This window comes from Haliotis rubra, unplaced genomic scaffold, assembly GCF_003918875.1.
Source record: "Haliotis rubra isolate DU_JTF1 unplaced genomic scaffold, ASM391887v1 Scf24, whole genome shotgun sequence".
Taxonomy (NCBI): domain Eukaryota; kingdom Metazoa; phylum Mollusca; class Gastropoda; order Lepetellida; family Haliotidae; genus Haliotis; species Haliotis rubra.
In genome coordinates, this window is record NW_025766447.1 from 385,392 (window position 1) to 405,527 (window position 20,136).

At 40.0% G+C, this 20,136-nt stretch overlaps 1 protein-coding gene across 2 annotated transcripts in view; it reads left to right on the top strand.

Annotated features, from left to right (window-relative positions):
* The first annotated feature begins 1,453 nt into the window (after window positions 1–1,453).
* The window catches only part of LOC124278579 (TBC1 domain family member 5-like), a 95,042-nt gene continuing 76,359 nt past the window's right edge, over window positions 1,454–20,136 (top strand). Inside the window, exons 1-2 of one of the 2 annotated variants that reach the window (XM_046714325.1) lie at window positions 1,454–1,548; window positions 3,789–3,858. The gene's annotated coding sequence lies outside the window, so the exon portion shown is untranslated. The remainder of the gene's footprint in view (window positions 1,549–3,788; window positions 3,859–20,136) is intronic. The other variant, XM_046714323.1, reaches the window with a different exon arrangement.

Below are 20,136 nucleotides of genomic sequence, written 5' to 3' on the forward strand. Positions count from 1 at the left end.
ACCTCCCTTTAGAAGTTCATACGCCGGACCTCGTCACTCATAGCGCAATAGGCTAAATCATACAGGCAACCAAACAATATTCACGGCAGAACTAACAGGCATAGGAACAGCACTCGTCAAACAACACAGTAATAATAATAATTCTAACAGACTCACAGAAGGTGAGGTGAAGTGAAATTAGGTTTAACGTTGTGCTTGAGGATATTTCGCTCATATGACGACGTACGTGCATGCGTGTGTGTGTGTATGTGCGGCTGCTTGTTCTAGCCCAGACTTAAGCTGGTTTTATAGTGCTAGCCCACTGAGATACCATGCCGCAGTGAAGCATGAATACTAGTACCCCACTCAGACACTTTATACTGACTCCGAGCCGACCAGTCCTTGTTGTACCGATTAATGCCGAGCGCCAGGCAGGGACCAACAAGTACTATATTTTAAGGTCTTTTGGTATGACGCGGTCGGGGATCGAACCCGCGACCTTCCGCTCTCCGGGCGGACGCTCTAACCACTACACCACGGAGGCGGTCGACTCACAGAAAGTGCTCCAAGCAAAATAAAACAACAACCAAAACAAAACAAAACAAACCCACCAAATACCAACACGAACTAATGAACGAAATACTAAGGATCAACACGCATAAGGCTAAAACGTCGAGTTCATATGGACCCTGGCCGAGCAATCAGCCATGAAAAGCGGTGCTTAACCCCCCACAATTAAGTATCTAAAAATGGATTACCCGTCTATAAAAACAAATAGAAATGTTCCAAAAGTGGCAAAGTACGTAAGTACCAAAATTTAAAAACCTATTCACAAAAGCACTAAAAAAATTAAAATCAACAATAAATCTACAAATATTGACAGGGTTATTATAACCAAATTACAAATAAGTCACACAAAATTAAATTCCTGCCAACATAAAATGATAACAGACCAAACGGGCAGAATGGTGCTTCAGAGTTCACCTGACACTAGGTATACATGTACTAAATAACCACGCACGCACGCACGCACGCACACACACACACACACAATCACACCCTCTTTGGGTCAAACAAAATGGACGAGCGGTCCCGTGCGCATCATGTCGGAAAGCGCACGTAAAATCTTCAAATCATCAGCCGACAACCTGCTTACGAAACACGCAGCCTAAGCTGGTTCCTAGCTCTCTATGCGCGGCGTCCACAGTTTGTGGCGTTAGAGACGGAGCCAAGCTTATGTTTTGGTGTTGAGTGTAAAATCAGAAATCAACACGTTAAACGAAAGTTGTTGAAAATCGTAGACATTAAGATGTGCGAAAATATGGATCCCGTGTGAGTAGAAATGCAGTGAAAACTCCTGTTTTCAAAATGCAATAAATATTTATCGAAAACCTAAAGTAACTAACCTACTACATATCTGATTGTAATAAATATATTTATAAACAGACTAAGTCACGTGATTTGTTCATGTGACTACACGCCATCAAAGCATCTTCCGGATCATCAACATATTCAAAGATATTTCCCCTGACACGGGTCTTGTTCAGTGGTGTTGTACAGCATCTCAAGGTAAATATCATCTGTAGTGTAAATTGTGAAGGATGACATTCAATTTTTTAAAGTATGAAAAGACATGTGACATGCTACCACTGACAGCCGGCCTTGGCTAAAACGCTGAGAGGCTCAATATTTGTATGCATTTTTCAAATTATGATTGATTACCAAGATATGACTCAACATGAGGGATTATTAATGTAGATTTTGTTTTAAAATTCTTCCGCCAGTGGACAATGTGTTTGTTTTGAGTTTGATGTGCTCCATTTTCACGATTCTTTTCGCTGATGTCATACCATACTCCGGTCACGATGCCGGTGGGTGGACTGTCCGCGTGGTTCAAGCTAATCAGATAATTCGTGTACTTACATGGACCTAATCTCTGCACATCATGTCCATGAAATAGATGACATACTGACGACTGATTATCAAATGTCAGATGCGTGATTTGCCATTGGCAGAGTGATCCTCCTTCGATAAAGTCTGTGATGGTTCATTTAGTGTCGTCTGGTCATATTTGTGGGGTGTGACAACTTACATATTGCATTTTGCATCTTTGCAAATAGTGTCAATGATGTTCATATGGCAATAAAAGTATGACTGAAGGGTCGTTTTCGTCATGGGTACTACAGATATTGGCTACCCCAGGTAAAATCACCCTAGCCAAAATCAGAATACAGAAAGGTACCCTATTGCGAGTCCTTGTGCCATATTGTTAAATGTCACATGCAACCAAAAATCAAACATAATTAAAACACAATTGTCACTTATTCATGACATATAATATATATTGCTGATTATGAAAAAACATAAAAACAAACTTATAAGCGTACAATAGCAAATCAAAAGTGCAATATTTGGTACTTGGGTTTACTTCCCAAGAAATGAAGCAGCCGGGATACCGAACCCAGTCAGAGTGGGTGGGTGTGCACTCAAGTGTAACGGCTGGTTCATTTGCAGATGCCCTCACGGCTCATTGTTTGTGTATATATAGAGATGTTGGGTTTTGTAGATACATGCTCATTATTTGTGTATAACATTTTGCAATCAACAGACATCATGTGTATAAGTATCACACCTGCCTGTCTGTGTAATTACATAATGTGACAGAGACCGAACTCGGGCCATAAATCAATGCGTTTTGTTTATGGTGTATAGCCTGATAGGTGTTAACTTCAAATTGCATGTGGTCAGTGATCGAAGTTGTGTATTGAATATTGTCAATAGCAGACAGGCAGGCAGACACATAGGTGTCAATAAAACAGACATTGAGTTTTGTCTGTGACAACGACATATCTATATCACAGTTAGAAATTCTGTCAACGCTAAATAATGACATTGCTTTTAAGTATCGAACTGAGAAAGTTACTCGGTAAGAAGAACGTGTGGTGAAATAGACAAATGAAATTATATAAACAGTTAATCTACTGTCATAACATATAAAAAGCTCGTGCCTGTGAAATATCAACAAAACATTAGAAAAATAGCTCACACCAAAGCCTTCACCGAGTATTCACCGGACAATCCGCTTCCAAGCTGCGTGAACCTATTTCACTGCGCATGTGCTATGAGCGCAGCCCAGCCCAGCTGTTGAAACCACTTTTTCCCCCAAGCGCTTGGGGAAAATTAGTGAATCGTTTTTGAACTCCGATTTCGCGCGGGTTTCAACTTTATTAATTGAATTTGCATTTTTGATGATTTGTTTCGGTAAGTCCATACCGAAAGGTATCAGAATCTGCAAAGTTGTGTTTTACGTTGCATGTGACCTTTAACACGTAATGAGGTGCATTTGATTGCATTATATAAGAAACATATACAGACAGTAATTAATATTTCGCAATACACAGTGTCACCCACAATCAGGTGAAGGGGAACAGCTATATACAGTTTACCCTGTTGTGGATCGGTTTTGCCTGTGACACTTGGCTCATCATGACTGTGCCGGCTACTTGTGTTACAGCCACTTAAATTACTTCCTCAGCAGAAAATCTTTCCTTGCTCCATAAACTTCATCTTGCTTATTGCTGAAATGATAGACTTGCTTGGCCACTGAAGGCTGGTAATAGTCATTGGAAACCTAAGTAGTTTGAAAAAGGAAACAACCTTTCAACTGTGGAATTTATCAGTGTAATTTAATGCTGATAAGAATTTGTGAAAATATTTCTTAGAATCAACCAACACATATCAAAGTCATAAACACTTTATATTATTTACATCAGATAACATTGTTTTCCTGCATCCATTCACCACAATAGTGAGTCCAGTAGAACAGTTCTTGAAAGAGACGGTCCAGTGCCAGTTTCCTTGCTCTGTGGTATCCCTAAGGTTTGTAATATTATTGTTCTAAGTAAAGAAAAGCAATTTCTTTATCACAGTCTGGAGCGACTTAGTACTTTAACTTCTCACTGCTTCATACCCGTGAAGGTCCGTGTTAGAATACTGATCTTCAGTAACCCATGCTTGTTGTAAGAGGCGACTGACTGGATCGGGTGGTCAGGCTGGCTGACTTGGTTGACGCATGTCATCGGTTCCATATTGTGCAGATCGATGCTCATGCTGTTGATCACTGGATTGTCTGGTCCAGACTCGATTATTTACAGACCGCCACCATATAGCTGGAATATTGCTGAGTGCATGGTAAAGCTAAACTCACTCACTCTAGCTGCTTCTAAAAGAAGTTATTATTGCTCTATTATTGATGGTCAGTGTTTTCGGTCCATATTGTATACTCGGACCTCGTTGTATCGCGGCATTCATGGTATCGCGGCAAACGGTATTTCGGGTTTTCCGCTCGAGACACGCCTCCTAGCGGTGATTTGCATATGTAAATCGACAGCAGACGTCAGTCGCTTGTTTACTTTTTAGAAACCAGCAGGATGTATCGAATCTTCGTAAGCATTATGCAGCAGAAATATTTACATTAAACTCTTGAATCTAATGGAATCTGTCTGAATCCCATTCATCAAATACACGCTATAATATTTACGTGTCGTATATGACCCTTCCAACTCGATCTGAACTAGGTCGTCTGCATCTCATTGTTGCCATATAAGGTAGCGGAAGTGACATCATGAGCTTTATTTATCTCCGGTGAATACCAAAATTTGTAATTCAAATAAGGACACAAAGCGTAAAATGATCCCTGTTCACTGAAAGCGATTTTGCACACTCTAACAAACTAGAAATTTAGAAGGATTTTTATTATACTGTTGTTCACATAATTATTTATTCATATTATAACATTATTTCAAATCATATTTTGCATTGAAATATTGTTGAAATCATGCCTGAAATAAAACAAAAACAACAGTATGAACAAATATTAAGAAAATCATGAAGAAAATGATGTATTTTGGAAGTTTTGTGATATCCTTGAATAAAATTTCATAATGGATACAGTTTTGTGCACCTTCGATTACAAAAATACCTCAACTGATTTCACATTAAGGTGAGTTAAACAATTTCATTTTTGATCCCTACTTAGCCTTGCAATCGAGAGTTTTAGTGTTTACAGCGATACGATGGAGTTCTATCCTTTTGGTAAATATTAACCGGCCGTTAGTTTAATGGCTCTCGCTGAAACACTATCAAAGTTAAAATAATATTCTTTTTACAAATGTGTTGATTAAATGTGATGTTAATCGGATTTAATAATAGAATAGGCCTTAAAAGTTTTTAATTTCATTTACAATTACGGATATGTCAAGAACCGCGATACAACGAGGTCGCAGGCTACTGCCACATATGCAAGATATACTTTCCAATATTCGAACATCTGTAAGAAGGTACTTTTCCAAAAAATAACAGTTTCCTCATTAAAGCATTTGTCCAAACGTGTTTATATTCAAGTGTTGTATTTGTTATTTAAACCAGATTCACTTTTCAGCAAATCATTGTTATTAACGTCATTGTTAAAAAATGATTATTTTTTCATTACTATGACAAGTGTTGCCTTTCTTTCAACTAGTTCAAGATGATTTAGTTGGAAACACCTGCTATGCATAAGTAAGATTCTGCATAAGTATATATACTTCTGGTTTACCCTAAATTGGCACTAAACATTGGTCAGCTATGGAGAAAAGAAAAGGTTTAAAAATATCACAAAATATGTTATGTCAAATAAACGGTAATAGAAAATCCATATGAAGCATCCATAGTGTTTGAAGTTAACTAACTGAGTGTTAGGGCATACCCACCAAGAATGTCGTGTCGAGAAGTGAAGAAACCTGACCATAAAAAATATTGATCTTGCTATTTGTACAGGATAGTAGAAACATGTCTTTGTGGGCATCGGTTGCTGATCTGTTTCATGGAGAACACCATGTACATTCTGTCTCGTACGTTTGTATTTCAGCCTGATGCAATGTTCCTGCATATTTGATGCACAGCAAGCACTTTAAGACATCGAAAACTATAATGTACATCAGTGCTGACACCACCTATTGATGTATCCTATCAAACTTGTAGTTGTAATGTATCATTTTTGTTTCATATGTCGTGTCGTGATTTATTTTGTCAGTTGCACTTCCTGTTATTCTAAGCATTTTGTCATGTGCAGAGATTGTTAATATTCTGTGCAATTGTCTTACAAAATATTGATTTGCTGTACACTCATTTTCTCCCAAGATCTATGGGTGATTCAGTTCAAAATATACCCAATACTTAAGTGAAATGTTAGTTCAATGCTTGGAACGAATAATTATATCTGAAATATTATGTCTTGTTGTTTTAGTTACCGTGTAAATTAATATGTAGATAAATTATTATCATGATATGGTAAGCACTTTGGTACAGAAATAGATAATTTTTTGTGTATGGAAGAAACAGTATAGCTTGTTTAGGTATGCTTTTGTGTAATTATATGGGTGATTTAATGGTGAACTTGTAATAAGTCCATGGTTAGGTCATGTTGTCCGAGGAAGGCTATATTGGCTCAAGGCCAGTATGATTGATTAACGTTCTAATTGTCAACCATAACTTTATGTTTCCATGTAAAATAGGATTCATTCTCATTGGTTGATGAGAGCCATCTGTAATTTTGTGATTGCAATGTAAGGAATGTAATGAACATGCAAGAGCCAAACTGGTCCAGCCAAGACTAAATGGCGTGCTCAAATCCCAAACTGCACTGCCATTACTGTAATGGCCCTCAAGTGCATCTGTATGATTTGATTTGAGCATGTTACTGATGGTTGAGCATGTTACTGAAGGTTGAGCATGTTACTAACAGTAAAGAATGTTACTGACAGTTGATTAATGCCTGTATATGTACTCTCTGGCAAGGAAGGTATGTTTCAAGAATCAATAGTGCATCTGATCATGGTGATAAGTAACAGTGATAGTTGGTGCGATCTGTCCATACAAATTTTTGCGAGAACTAAGATCTGATTTTAATACAATTAAGCCGTCTTAGTTACCTCAATTTGTTGTAAAGAGTTATGAAAGAGAAGTGAAATTGAAGGGGTCCATACAGCCCCATGGGGGCCAGGGTCAGAATAGAGCTTGTACTACGATGAACTAATTGGTTCAGTGGTAGAGATGATGATGTAACCATGACGATATTAATCATTGATCATGATTTCAGTCACCGGTTTGCCTTGACCTAACTTCATTGTTTATATGCCGTTGCGATATAGCTGGGATTCTACAGACTGTAGTTTTTAGCATCTGTAACGCACTTACTAACTTTAAAAGTCAAATATATATGATGTCCCTAGATTCTCTTTGCAATGATACAGCACCAAATCTGAAGCACTCATTGACCCCATGTCGTCAACATTGAAGTCATCCTAACACCATGTACGTCTGCTGTCAAGATGTGGTTGTGCTTGGCGCTCCAGACACAAATGATATTGATGAACATCCCCCGTAGAGTCAGTGTCAGGGAGAAGGCATGGGATGCCCTTGGCTTAGGGTGATACATCACTCCTGGTGACATGTCGGTCTCTGGCTTTGACACTTCTTCACTGCTAGAAGGTCTGCTAATGTTCTTCACCCCCAACAATCACTTTTCTTGGCTGACTTAGAAATCTGAGAACATGCAGAATTGCAAAATTGTTTGATGCCTTCTTGCAATGAAATAAGATAAAGAATGAACAGCAGTATCCAATAGATTTAATCTCTCTAGTCGTAGATACAATGGTATATGTAATACAAGACAAATCTTATGGATAACAACTTCTTGATTTAAAACAGAATTTCTTTCAAAAAGAATTTCGTGGTAGATGTAGTGGTGGATATCAAAGGACATGAACACTTTCCAGCAGAGTTGGTGTGATGTACGCCATCATGTTCTTGATTGAAAGAAATGCTTTAATTAAGGTCCTTGAACAAGTTGCAGACACATTCCTTTGATGCCCAATCACAACACTCTTTTAAGTAGGATTATTTGACAAAATGCACTTTGATGTTATTGTCAAATATTTTTTAAATTGTGTCTAGTATTCTATAAGACCCTGCAGTAATGTCAGTGTTGCATGTTGTAAACAAAGCTCTATTGCAGTGTAGGAAAGATAGCCCGTCCCAACGTCCGAGACGGGTGAATTTTGTGGAGGACGGGTTAAAAAAACATCTGGTCCGTCCTCATGTCGTGTCAGTTTTAGCAAACCAATGACATAATCATTATTATATTATAACCTTTTTTGAATATTTACTGCCAAAGGATACTAGAATAATCAGATGATTCCACTAGGAGAGATTTAACAGTCCAAGCTCTGTGTGTGCATATTAAATTATGGCTTAAAATAAAACAAACCAGTTTTAAGTCTTGAAATGGTGTTTTATTTATATTTGGAGGACAGGCTAGATTTTGGCAGGACTGGTTAAAAATTTGACCAGCCAGTCCTGTGGACAGGCTAGATTTTCTACATCTTTCCTACACTGCTCTATTGTGTACTTACTTCCTGTATATAATGTTTTGCCCTATAACCTGGAACTGACTAATCCCCATTCTATTGTCCATACTTGATCTTTGTCCACCCAACTGTAAGTAAGAGTCACAGTTGAATATTTTTATTCTCTTGTGACAAGATTCTGTTTTCTATGTTAACCAGTCTCATGTTATGTTTTGTTAGAATTGCCTAATGATATATTTAAGTAATATCTTTGTGGAGAGATAGGTAGAAACTGATCAAGAGGAAGTTGCCCACATAGCATGTGCTCTTCCAGTGCCATGGAAGTAATGCAATGAAATTAAATTGCAATCCCTGTGAACTCTATGTATATTGACTTGTATGTAGACATACATAGATCTACACTAGATAGTAAATGCAGTGAAATCCAAGGGACCAGGAAGGTCAGCTGGTTATTTGATTTGATTTGTTATGTATTGTTTTGCATGTGTTTCCTTGGAAACGGTCGCCATCTGGGGTAAAACAAACACAATAGATGTATTTGCAGCAGTGTGTTATTAGCAGTCGATCCTCCTGATAACATTCCATTAATAATATTTCATAACATTCAATTAATCCATTCCTTTCATATCACCTTTAGAAATATTTATTTTTCATTTCATTATTTTCAAAGTTGGAATGGTCTGTTCAGACAGGTGACATGTTCATGGCAAAATTTCACTTGCAGCATGTTTGTCAGCTTTGATCTGTGGTCACAGACCAGTAAGTGGAATGTGTTTGCTTTTAAAAACTCCAAGAGGGTGTCTTCTACATCTTGGTAATCAGCAGCTTGTAAACTTTGCCAGACAGACTGTCTGTTTATATCGATGGTGCTCAATGTTGACTTCAGAATGTCAGATTCCATTGCAATGTCTTTCTTAGTTTCTATGCCTGCATCAACAACATTTGTGATTTGCCATGTGATATCTGGGTTGATAGCATCACTGTTACTACTGCCAACCATTGGCAGGTGAGCAATGCTTTCACACAATCTATTGAAATTTATGTCTTTACTGTTTGTAATACAGACAAGATGAGTCCAATTACAGGAAAGGTCAACATGAAGCAAGATTAACAGGGCTGATTGTGTTGATTTGCAGTGATTGTGTTTATGCCTTGTCGATTACGTATAGTGTCCGATACATGAGAGAGACATCTCAGTTTGATCTATACACCATTAATTAGTGGTATCTGAGATTGTCACGTATCAAATATCAGTTTGATGTCAATGATATTTTAATGTTAAAGAGTTCAGTATTTTGTATTTCATACTGAAGATAAGTCACAGATTTTGTTTGACTTGATGTTCCTCTGAATATGTATACTTTAGGTTAACCTCTTCATCTAGCATAAGGAGCAGTGGGGTAGCCTAGTGGATAAAGTGTTCGCTCGTCACACCGAAGACCCAGGTTTGATTCCCCACATGGATACAACGTGTGCAGCCCATTTCTGGTGTTCCCCGCCATGATATTGCTGGACTATTGCTGAAAGTGGCATAAAACTAAACTTACTCACTCACTCATCTAGCGTACAGTGGACTTGAAGCTGACATGACAACTATGCTTGCAATATGCTTCCATGTTGATAAAATAATCAACTATGACAATACCTTGTACCTTTTAGTCTGCCTAATCCATCTAATCACCAAAAAATGAGAAAACATTCCATCACCTCATATTTTTCATAGAGAAATGTCTTGTTATTAGAGGAATGTCAAGGATCAGAATGAATTATGAAGTTACTGTTTACCTTTGTCAACCTTTAGCTATCTGCTTCAAGCTGGTTGTAGAAATCAAGAGATACTGGACATAGACTCTTGAAAAAGGTATTTTACATTTTAACCTTGTCTTGCCTGTACTCTTAAATATTTTCAAGATGCATATTGTCTGTCCACGTTTTACTGATGCATCATTAGCAAAAAGTAATGTCTGATTTCTATTTTGACTTACCCCGGGGTATACAACATGTTCCAGGTCTTTTAGGATGAATATTTGCCTTGCCTTTGCATGTGTTTGTTATAGTTGCCACCGGTAGTTCAGTGAGTGAGAGTGAATTTAGTGTTTTGCTGCGTTTAGCAATATTCCTGCAATATCATGGCGGGGGACACGAGAAATGGCTTCACAGTGAATCACACATTGTAACCATGTGGGGAATCGAACCCGGATCTTCAGAGAGAGAGGAGCAAATGCTTTAACCACTGGGCTACCCAAGTAGTTCAGGATAGGCTCACTTTTCATAAACACACAGCTGCATCACTTTTTATAGTGATTCATGAACACATGTGGATGACTTGTTTGAGTGGCATTTAGAAGTTGGTGAGATGAAAAACGAGGAGAGTTCTATGGATATACAACTTCTTTAATATAATATGAGCGACGTTTCGGTGTAGCTACTAACACCGTTATCAAGCAAATGATGTGTTAATGTTGCTTGATAACGGTGTTAGTAGCTACACTGAAACGTCGCTCATATTATATTAAGAAGTTGTATATCCATAGAACTCTCCTCGTTGTACATATGGATGATATATTGGAAGTCACGCTATCAACTCTCATGTGGTAGAAATGTTTTGAAAGTTTAGAAAGGGCTTCGACACATTTTCTCTCTTCAGGAATTGCCAAACTGAGCATACTGAGGAAGCTTCTTAACTTACTCGTGTATTTCTCTCTCAATTATGTGACTTAAAATCACTAGATATTAGTGGTTATTTCAGTATTCATTAATGGACTATTTAACTAGCAATACTAACAAGCGCATTTTGTGAAGTGTCTTTCTTTGTTGATGTTCTAACCATATTAATCTGTAGACAACAAATTTGTTTTCAACTTTCATCCTCCCTGATCATTCTATGGGGATGAACACGATGACACATTAACTTCAGGGTAATGTCTAGCATGTTCAGCACATGAAAGAATTTAATAAAAAAATAAATCCATTTGTGAACAATGTTTGCAACTCTTCTGAAACAAACCACAAGGTTTGGAATAGAAAATTTGGCATGATGTGGAGAACTTCACAGGGATTCAATGTCGATGTCTTTATGCTTGATGTATGGTGCTGAATTTTTATGTGGGTGTCCTGATAAAGCTCCAGTTTGTTCAGCGCATTGAAATTGATTTTATTTTTTTGTTGGAAGATATTTGAGAATGATCTGAGTTACCAGCAGTCCCAGTGGGCTTACACTTAGGGAGGATGTGTGGCATTAGAACATGCACAAAGCAGCTCAGGTTTAGCAAGGGATGAAGATATATAATTGATGGTAAACCTGTTTCAGATTAAAATTCAAGTCATTTTTGATATTGAAAGAACCAAATAAGCACTGTGAGCTTGAAAGTCTATTCATTTCTGAGTATTGCTGAACACAGTCATGATGAACATAAGGGGAGAGTTGTTAATATTTACAAGTCCTCTCAAACATCAGATAGGTGACAGGCTTTTCATGAGAGAGACAACTTGTAGGAGGGAGGGTGTGACTCTATGCTTTCAGCAAGGGGACAAAGGACACCCAGTACAAGTGATGATATAACTTTATGTTTTTAGTTAAGGGTACAAGATGTGACTATACTTTTAGTTAGGAACATGGGACACCCAGAAGATGTGGGGATGTGACAACATGGGGCACCCAGAAGATGTGGGGATGTGACAACATGGGGCACCCAGAAGATGTGGGGATGTGACAACATGGGGCACCCAGAAGATGTGGGGATGTGACAACATGGGACACCCAGAAGATGTGGGGATGTGACAACATGGGGCACCCAGAAGATGTGGGGATGTGACAACATGGGGCACCCAGAAGATGTGGGGATGTGACAACATGGGACACTCAGAAGATGTGGGGATGTGACAACATGGGGCACCCAGAAGATGTGGGGATGTGACAACATGGGACACTCAGAAGATGTGGGGATGTGACAACATGGGGCACCCAGAAGATGTGGGGATGTGACAACATGGGTCACCCAGAAGATGTGGGAATGTGACAACATGGGTCACCCAGAAGATGTGGGGATGTGACAACATGGGGCACCCAGAAGATGTGGGGATGTGACAACATGGGACACCCAGAAGATGTGGGAATGTGACAACATGGGTCACCCAGAAGATGTGGGGATGTGACAACATGGGACACCCAGAAGATGTGGGGATGTGACAACATGGGGCACCCAGAAGATGTGGGGATGTGACAACATGGGACACCCAGAAGATGTGGGGATGTGACAACATGGGTCACCCAGAAGATGTGGGGATGTGCCAACATGGGACACCCAGAAGATGTGGGGATGTGACAACATGGGGCACCCAGAAGATGTGGGGATGTGACAACATGGGGCACCCAGAAGATGTGGGGATGTGACAACATGGGGCACCCAGAAGATGTGGGGATGTGACAACATGGGACACTCAGAAGATGTGGGGATGGGACACTCAGAAGATGTGGGGATGTGACAACATGGGGCACCCAGAAGATGTGGGGATGTGACAACATGGGGCACCCAGAAGATGTGGGGATGTGACAACATGGGACACCCAGAAGATGTGGGGATGTGACAACATGGGACACCCAGAAGATGTGGGGATGTGACAACATGGGTCACCCAGAAGATGTGGGGATGTGATGTGACAACATGGGACACCCAGAAGATGTGGGGATGTGACAACATGGGGCACCCAGAAGATGTGGGGATGTGACAACATGGGGCACCAGAAGATGTGGGGATGTGACAACATGGGGCACCCAGAAGATGTGGGGATGTGACAACATGGGTCACCCAGAAGATGTGGGGATGTGACAACATGGGGCACCCAGAAGATGTAGGGATGTGACAACATGGGACACTCAGAAGATGTGGGGATGTGACAACATGGGGCACCCAGAAGATGTGGCAGAATGTGACAACATGGGTCACCCAGAGAAGATGTGGGGATGTGACAACATGGGGCACCCAGAAGATGTGGGGATGTGACAACATGGGGCACCCAGAAGATGTGGGGAATGTGACAACATGGGTCACCCAGAAGATGTGGGGATGTGACAACATGGGGCACCCAGAAGATGTGGGGATGTGACAACATGGGGCACCCAGAAGATGTGGGGATGTGACAACATGGGACACTCAGAAGATGTGGGGATGTGACAACATGGGTCACCCAGAAGATGTGGGAATGTGACAACATGGGTCACCCAGAAGATGTGGGGATGTGACAACATGGGGCACCCAGAAGATGTGGGGATGTGACAACATGGGACACCCAGAAGATGTGGGAATGTGACAACATGGGTCACCCAGAAGATGTTGGGATGTGACAACATGGGACACCCAGAAGATGTGGGGATGTGACAACATGGGGCACCCAGAAGATGTGGGGATGTGACAACATGGGACACCCAGAAGATGTGGGGATGTGACAACATGGGTCACCCAGAAGATGTGGGGATGTGCCAACATGGGACACCCAGAAGATGTGGGGATGTGACAACATGGGACACCCAGAAGATGTGGGGATGTGACAACATGGGGCACCCAGAAGATGTGGGGATGTGACAACATGGGTCACCCAGAAGATGTGGGGATGTGACAACATGGGACACCCAGAAGATGTGGGGATGTGACAACATGGGGCACCCAGAAGATGTGGGGATGTGACAACATGGGGCACCCAGAAGATGTGGGGATGTGACAACCACCCAGAAGATGTGGGGATGTGACAACATGGGACACCCAGAAGATGTGGGGATGTGACAACATGGGTCACCCAGAAGATGTGGGATGTGACAACATGGGACACCCAGAAGATGTGGGGATGTGACAACATGGGGCACCCAGAAGATGTGGGGATGTGACAACATGGGGCACCCAGAAGATGTGGGGATGTGACAACCAGAAGATGTGGGGATGTGACAACATGGGTCACCCAGAAGATGTGGGGATGTGACAACATGGGTCACCCAGAAGATGTGGGGATGTGACAACATGGGGCACCCAGAAGATGTGGGGATGTGACAACATGGGGCACCCAGAAGATGTGGGGATGTGACAACATGGGTCACCCAGAAGATGTGGGGATGTGACAACATGGGGCACCCAGAAGATGTGGGGATGTGACAACATGGGACACCCAGAAGATGTGGGGATGTGACAACATGGGTCACCCAGAAGATGTGGGGATGTGACAACATGGGACACCCAGAAGATGTGGGGATGTGACAACATGGGACACCCAGAAGATGTGGGGATGTGACAACATGGGACACCCAGAAGATGTGGGGATGTGACAACATGGGACACTCAGAAGATGTGGGGATGTGACAACATGGGGCACCCAGAAGATGTGGGGATGTGACAACATGGGACACCCAGAAGATGTGGGGATGTGACAACATGGGACACCCAGAAGATGTGGGGATGTGACAACATGGGTCACCCAGAAGATGTGGGGATGGGACAACATGGGACACCCAGAAGATGTGGGGATGTGACAACATGGGGCACCCAGTAGGAATGATAACACATGTTGTCATCGTTGTTTTTGTTAAATACTAGTTATTGTGTGGCTGTATCACCGAAGGTTTCTGTATGTTTCTTGCAACAGTTCAAGGTATTAGTTTCAGATATATATACTGGCACAGGTATTTATCAAGACCTACCCAGAGAATGATCTTTGGTTTCATGTCTGTAGAGGTGACATGAATATCACTGATAAGAAGGCAAACACTATTGCATTGAGTGTAAGGTTTTAATGCTGCCTCGTTTCTGAAAAAAAGGAACATTAGCAAGGCTTGCAATTTATTTTTAAAATGACTGATTTTTCTCAGTTTGTTTGCCAAGGATGCTGAGTTGGGACTCCTGGTTAAATCCATGCAGCCGATACTGGAGATGATGCTGTATTATTGGTATAATGAGATATTAAAGGGGCTAGGCATGTTCAAATTGGCAATCCGACATAATTTGATCCAAGTCCCTCAATACACTACTAATGAGGGGTGATTGTAATTCTAAGCCTCACATGAAAATGCTTGATGTGAAGATGGTTTAGTTTTATTAACGTAAAACCCAATGTTGATACACATTTTTCTGTGATGATGGAGGGATTTTGTCCCAGTTTTGTCTTCCTCAGCTTTGACTTTGCGTCAAACTGGGTTCCAGATAGATCATTCTTCATGTTTGGTAATGACATTGCTTGATCTGGTGAAATAAGTGGGTGCTGAAAGTGTTTAAAGCCACACTTGTGGATTGTAGCCATTGCCATGACTTTTGTATACTTATGTTTAGTACTGATGGAAGATGACACCTTTTCTCAACATCGCATCACAAAACATGGAGGCTTCAGCATTCAATCTGATTGGACATTGTCGTATTTGCTGTTGTTGTCAAATTCTTTCTCTGTTTTGATTGTTGTTTGGACTCAGACTGGAAGTGTAGTATAAACCTGTTGCAATACCCTTTCTGGATCAACTACAAACAGAGCTAGATTATCTCTAGAGATGGCTTGCCATTATCTGAGTTTTCAGAAGCTTTTACCCAATGAGATGATACTGTCTTCATTGATATTGTTTCTGTGATAATGGAATATATTAACTCCTGGTAAAAGGCAACTAGATTAGCAATATTGAAGTCTGTTCACAATGGTAGTCCATTTTACATGGATAAGACATTGATATGAGTGCTCTGATTGATATTAAACAAGAATGTATGAGAACAGCAACCCAAACAGTTTGCATGATAGACACACATGGCTAAGGGCTTTATGATTTTTACTTTTTGATAAGAGAATATTAATAATTTATATTGTGATGAGAGGGTTGCTGTACATATGTTCATATAGTCAGAAACAGTTATACATTTGAATAGAGCTCAAATGAAATTTTAGATAGACATGGTGTTATATGTTTGATAGCATCCCAGTCATGTTCATATGAGCACTTTGATCTAAGCACACATTCAGCAGTTATATTACAATTATAGGAATAGTTTTATTTCCCACACATAACTGAAATCTGACTGATTATTATGAACATGAAAGACTGTACCTAGTTCTGTACTTCACCTTTCTACTTTCTGAACTTCTCGTGAACCATGACCTCATTTGATACCACCAGGAACATACTACTGATGTTGCTGTGTCAAATGAAACATCCATTAATTTGGCGGCTAGATTTGCTGCGATCGATTTAGGTGTTAGATTAAAATAACACGTGCTTCCTAAGTATAAGTATTCATTCTGTATGATTCACCACGAAACACTGTGTTAAATACAGATACTACCAAATGTAGATTCAGAGTACAAACACATATTTAAAGGTCACATGCAACGTAAAACACAACTTTGCAGATTCTGATACCTTTCGGTATGGACTTACCGAAAAAAAGCTTATAAAGTTGACAAATAACGCGACGAAAAAAAACGCGCGAAATCGGAGTTCAAACGTTTCACTAATTTTCCCCAGACTTTTCTGGGGAATACGGGTTTCAACAGCTGGCTGCGCTCATAGCACGTGCGCAGTGAAATAGGTTCGCGCAGCTTGGAAGCGGGCTGTCTGGTGAATACTCGGTGAAGGCTTTGGTGTGAGCTAGTTTCATAATGTTTTGTTGATATCTCACAGGCGCGAGCTTTTTGTATGTTATGACAGTAAAGAAACTGTTTATATAGTTTCATTTGTCTATTTCACCACACGTTCTTCTTACCGAGTCACTTTCTCAGTTCGATACTTAAAAGCAATGTCATTATTTAGAGTTGACATGATTTCTAACTGTGATATAGATATGTCGCTGTCACAGACAAACTCAATGTCTTGTTTTATTGACACCAGTGTGTCTGCCTGCCTGTCTGCTAATGACAATATTCAATACACAATACACAACTTCGATCACTGACCACATGCAATTTGAACTTAACACCAATCAGGCTATACACCATAAACAAAACGCATTGATTTATGGCCCGAGTTGGTCTCTGTCACATTATGTAATTACACAGACAGGCAGGTGTGATACTTGAACACATGACATGTTATGACGTCTGTTGATTGCAAAATGTTATACACAAAAATGAGCATGTATTTACAAAACCCAACTTTCTATATATACACACACAATGACCCGTGAAGGCGGCATCTGCTAATGAACCAGCCGTTACACTTGAGTGCACACCCACCGCTCTGACTGGGTTCGGTATCCGCTGCTTCGTTTGAGGGAGGTAAAACCCAAGTACAAAATATTGCACTTTTGATTTGCGATTATCGCTTATAATTTGGTTTATTTGTTTTTTCATAATCAGCAATGCATATTATATGTCATGAAGAAGTGATAATTGTGTTTTAATTATGTTTGAATTTTTGGTTGCATGTGACCTTTAACCAAAATGCAGAACAATTGTGTATGAATTTAAATAGAGAAACATTTACAGTTAATAGTTGTATGCCAATGTGAACTGGTGCATATCAATATTCCAGCTACTGTTTCAGCTGTTCCCTGGTCAACTACACATGTGTTGTCATCTCGGGGAACAGTCAGTGCAGTGTTTATCTTAATCACAACTATCTCCTCACATGCTTCATCCACGTAGGCCTACATCAGGCTGACTCATCGTTATATTACTGAGATACTGTTCCATGTGATATTTAAAGGAGAATACGAACGAAAACAAAACTTTTGATATGTTGTAAGGATATTCCAAAAGTCACCTTCTGTGATTAAAACTGAACAAAAAGTTTTTAAAATGGCAATAAAAACACAAAAAATGTACTCATATTTCAGCCTATTACGGAAACACCCGACAGTTAATGAGCAGAGGGGTATCACGTGACATGACGTCATATGTGCCTGATGCTGATGGCTTCCTCTTTGATTTTACCTCACAACTTAACAGTGTCCATGGATTCTGAACCAGTAAAAGATGTTCCTGATGTCATTTCTGAAATGGATGTTAGACCGTATCAATACAATCCGATTTTACATCTTGCAAGACAATCTTCCAGTGAAGATGAAGAAGAAGAATCAAGCAAAACGGAGGCACCGCTTGAGGTCAAAATACATTTTAAAATAGACCATATCATTTAACAAGAATACTGTTTGTTAGCAAAATGTGATACAGTTCCAGCCAGCAAACCCACCCCTATAAATATATGACCAGTCCCTTAGAATTATATTTTTTGCAATGTGATTGCAGTTCTCTTTGTGTCAAATGGATGACTGTAGGGTGTCAGGGATTTAAAAACAAAATAATTATGCTTCAGACGGGGGAAAATAGAAATTATCTGCTACAAAAATTACACTGGAGTTATTTCGTTGAAAAAAATTAGGATCCTAGTTCTCATTATAACGTATCAAGTCTCCATACAAGGTCCCTGTCTGGTCGAGCAGAGATAATATTCACGACGCAGATAAGTTATTCCCCCAAAACTGGTGAATTATAAAATACTAGTCAGGACAATGTATGTTTCCCCAGTGTTTGGTTATGGACTTACCGAAAAAAAGCTTATAAAGTTGACAAATAACGAGACGAAAAAAAACGCGCGAAATCGGAGTTCAAACGTTTCACTAATTTTCCCCAGACTTTTCTGGGGAATACGGGTTTCAACAGCTGGCTGCGCTCATAGCACGTGCGCAGTGAAATAGGTTCGCGCAGCTTGGAAGCGGGCTGTCTGGTGAATACTCGGTGAAGGCTTTGGTGTGAGCTAGTTTCATAATGTTTTGTTGATATCTCACAGGCGCGAGCTTTTTGTATGTTATGACAGTAAAGAAACTGTTTATATAGTTTCATTTGTCTATTTCACCACACGTTCTTCTTACCGAGTCACTTTCTCAGTTCGATACTTAAAAAGCAATGTCATTATTTAGAGTTGACATGATTTCTAACTGTGATATAGATATGTCGCTGTCACAGACAAAACTCAATGTCTTGTTTTATTGACACCAGTGTGTCTGCCTGCCTGTCTGCTAATGACAATATTCAATACACAATACACAACTACGATCACTGACCACATGCAATTTGAACTTAACACCAATCAGGCTATACACCATAAACAAAACGCATTGATTTATGGCCCGAGTTCGGTCTCTGTCACATTATGTAATTACACAGACAGGCAGGTGTGATACTTGAACACATGACATGTTATGACGTCTGTTGATTGCAAAATGTTATACACAAAAAATGAGCATGTATTTACAAAACCCAACTTTCTATATATACACACACAATGACCCGTGAAGGCGGCATCTGCTAATGAACCAGCCGTTACACTTGAGTGCACACCCACCCGCTCTGACTGGGTTCGGTATCCCGGCTGCTTCGTTTCGAGGGAGGTAAACCCAAGTACAAAATATTGCACTTTTGATTTGCGATTATACGCTTATAATTTGGTTTATTTGTTTTTTCATAATCAGCAATGCATATTATATGTCATGAAGAAGTGATAATTGTGTTTTAATTATGTTTGAATTTTTGGTTGCATGTGACCTTTAACCAAAATGCAGAACAATTGTGTATGAATTTAAATAGAGAAACATTTACAGTTAATAGTTGTATGCCAATGTGAACTGGTGCATATCAATATTCCAGCTACTGTTTCAGCTGTTCCCTGGTCAACTACACATGTGTTGTCATCTCGGGGAACAGTCAGTGCATTGTTTATCTTAATCACAACTATCTCCTCACATGCTTCATCCACGTAGGCCTACATCAGGCTGACTCATCGTTATATTAC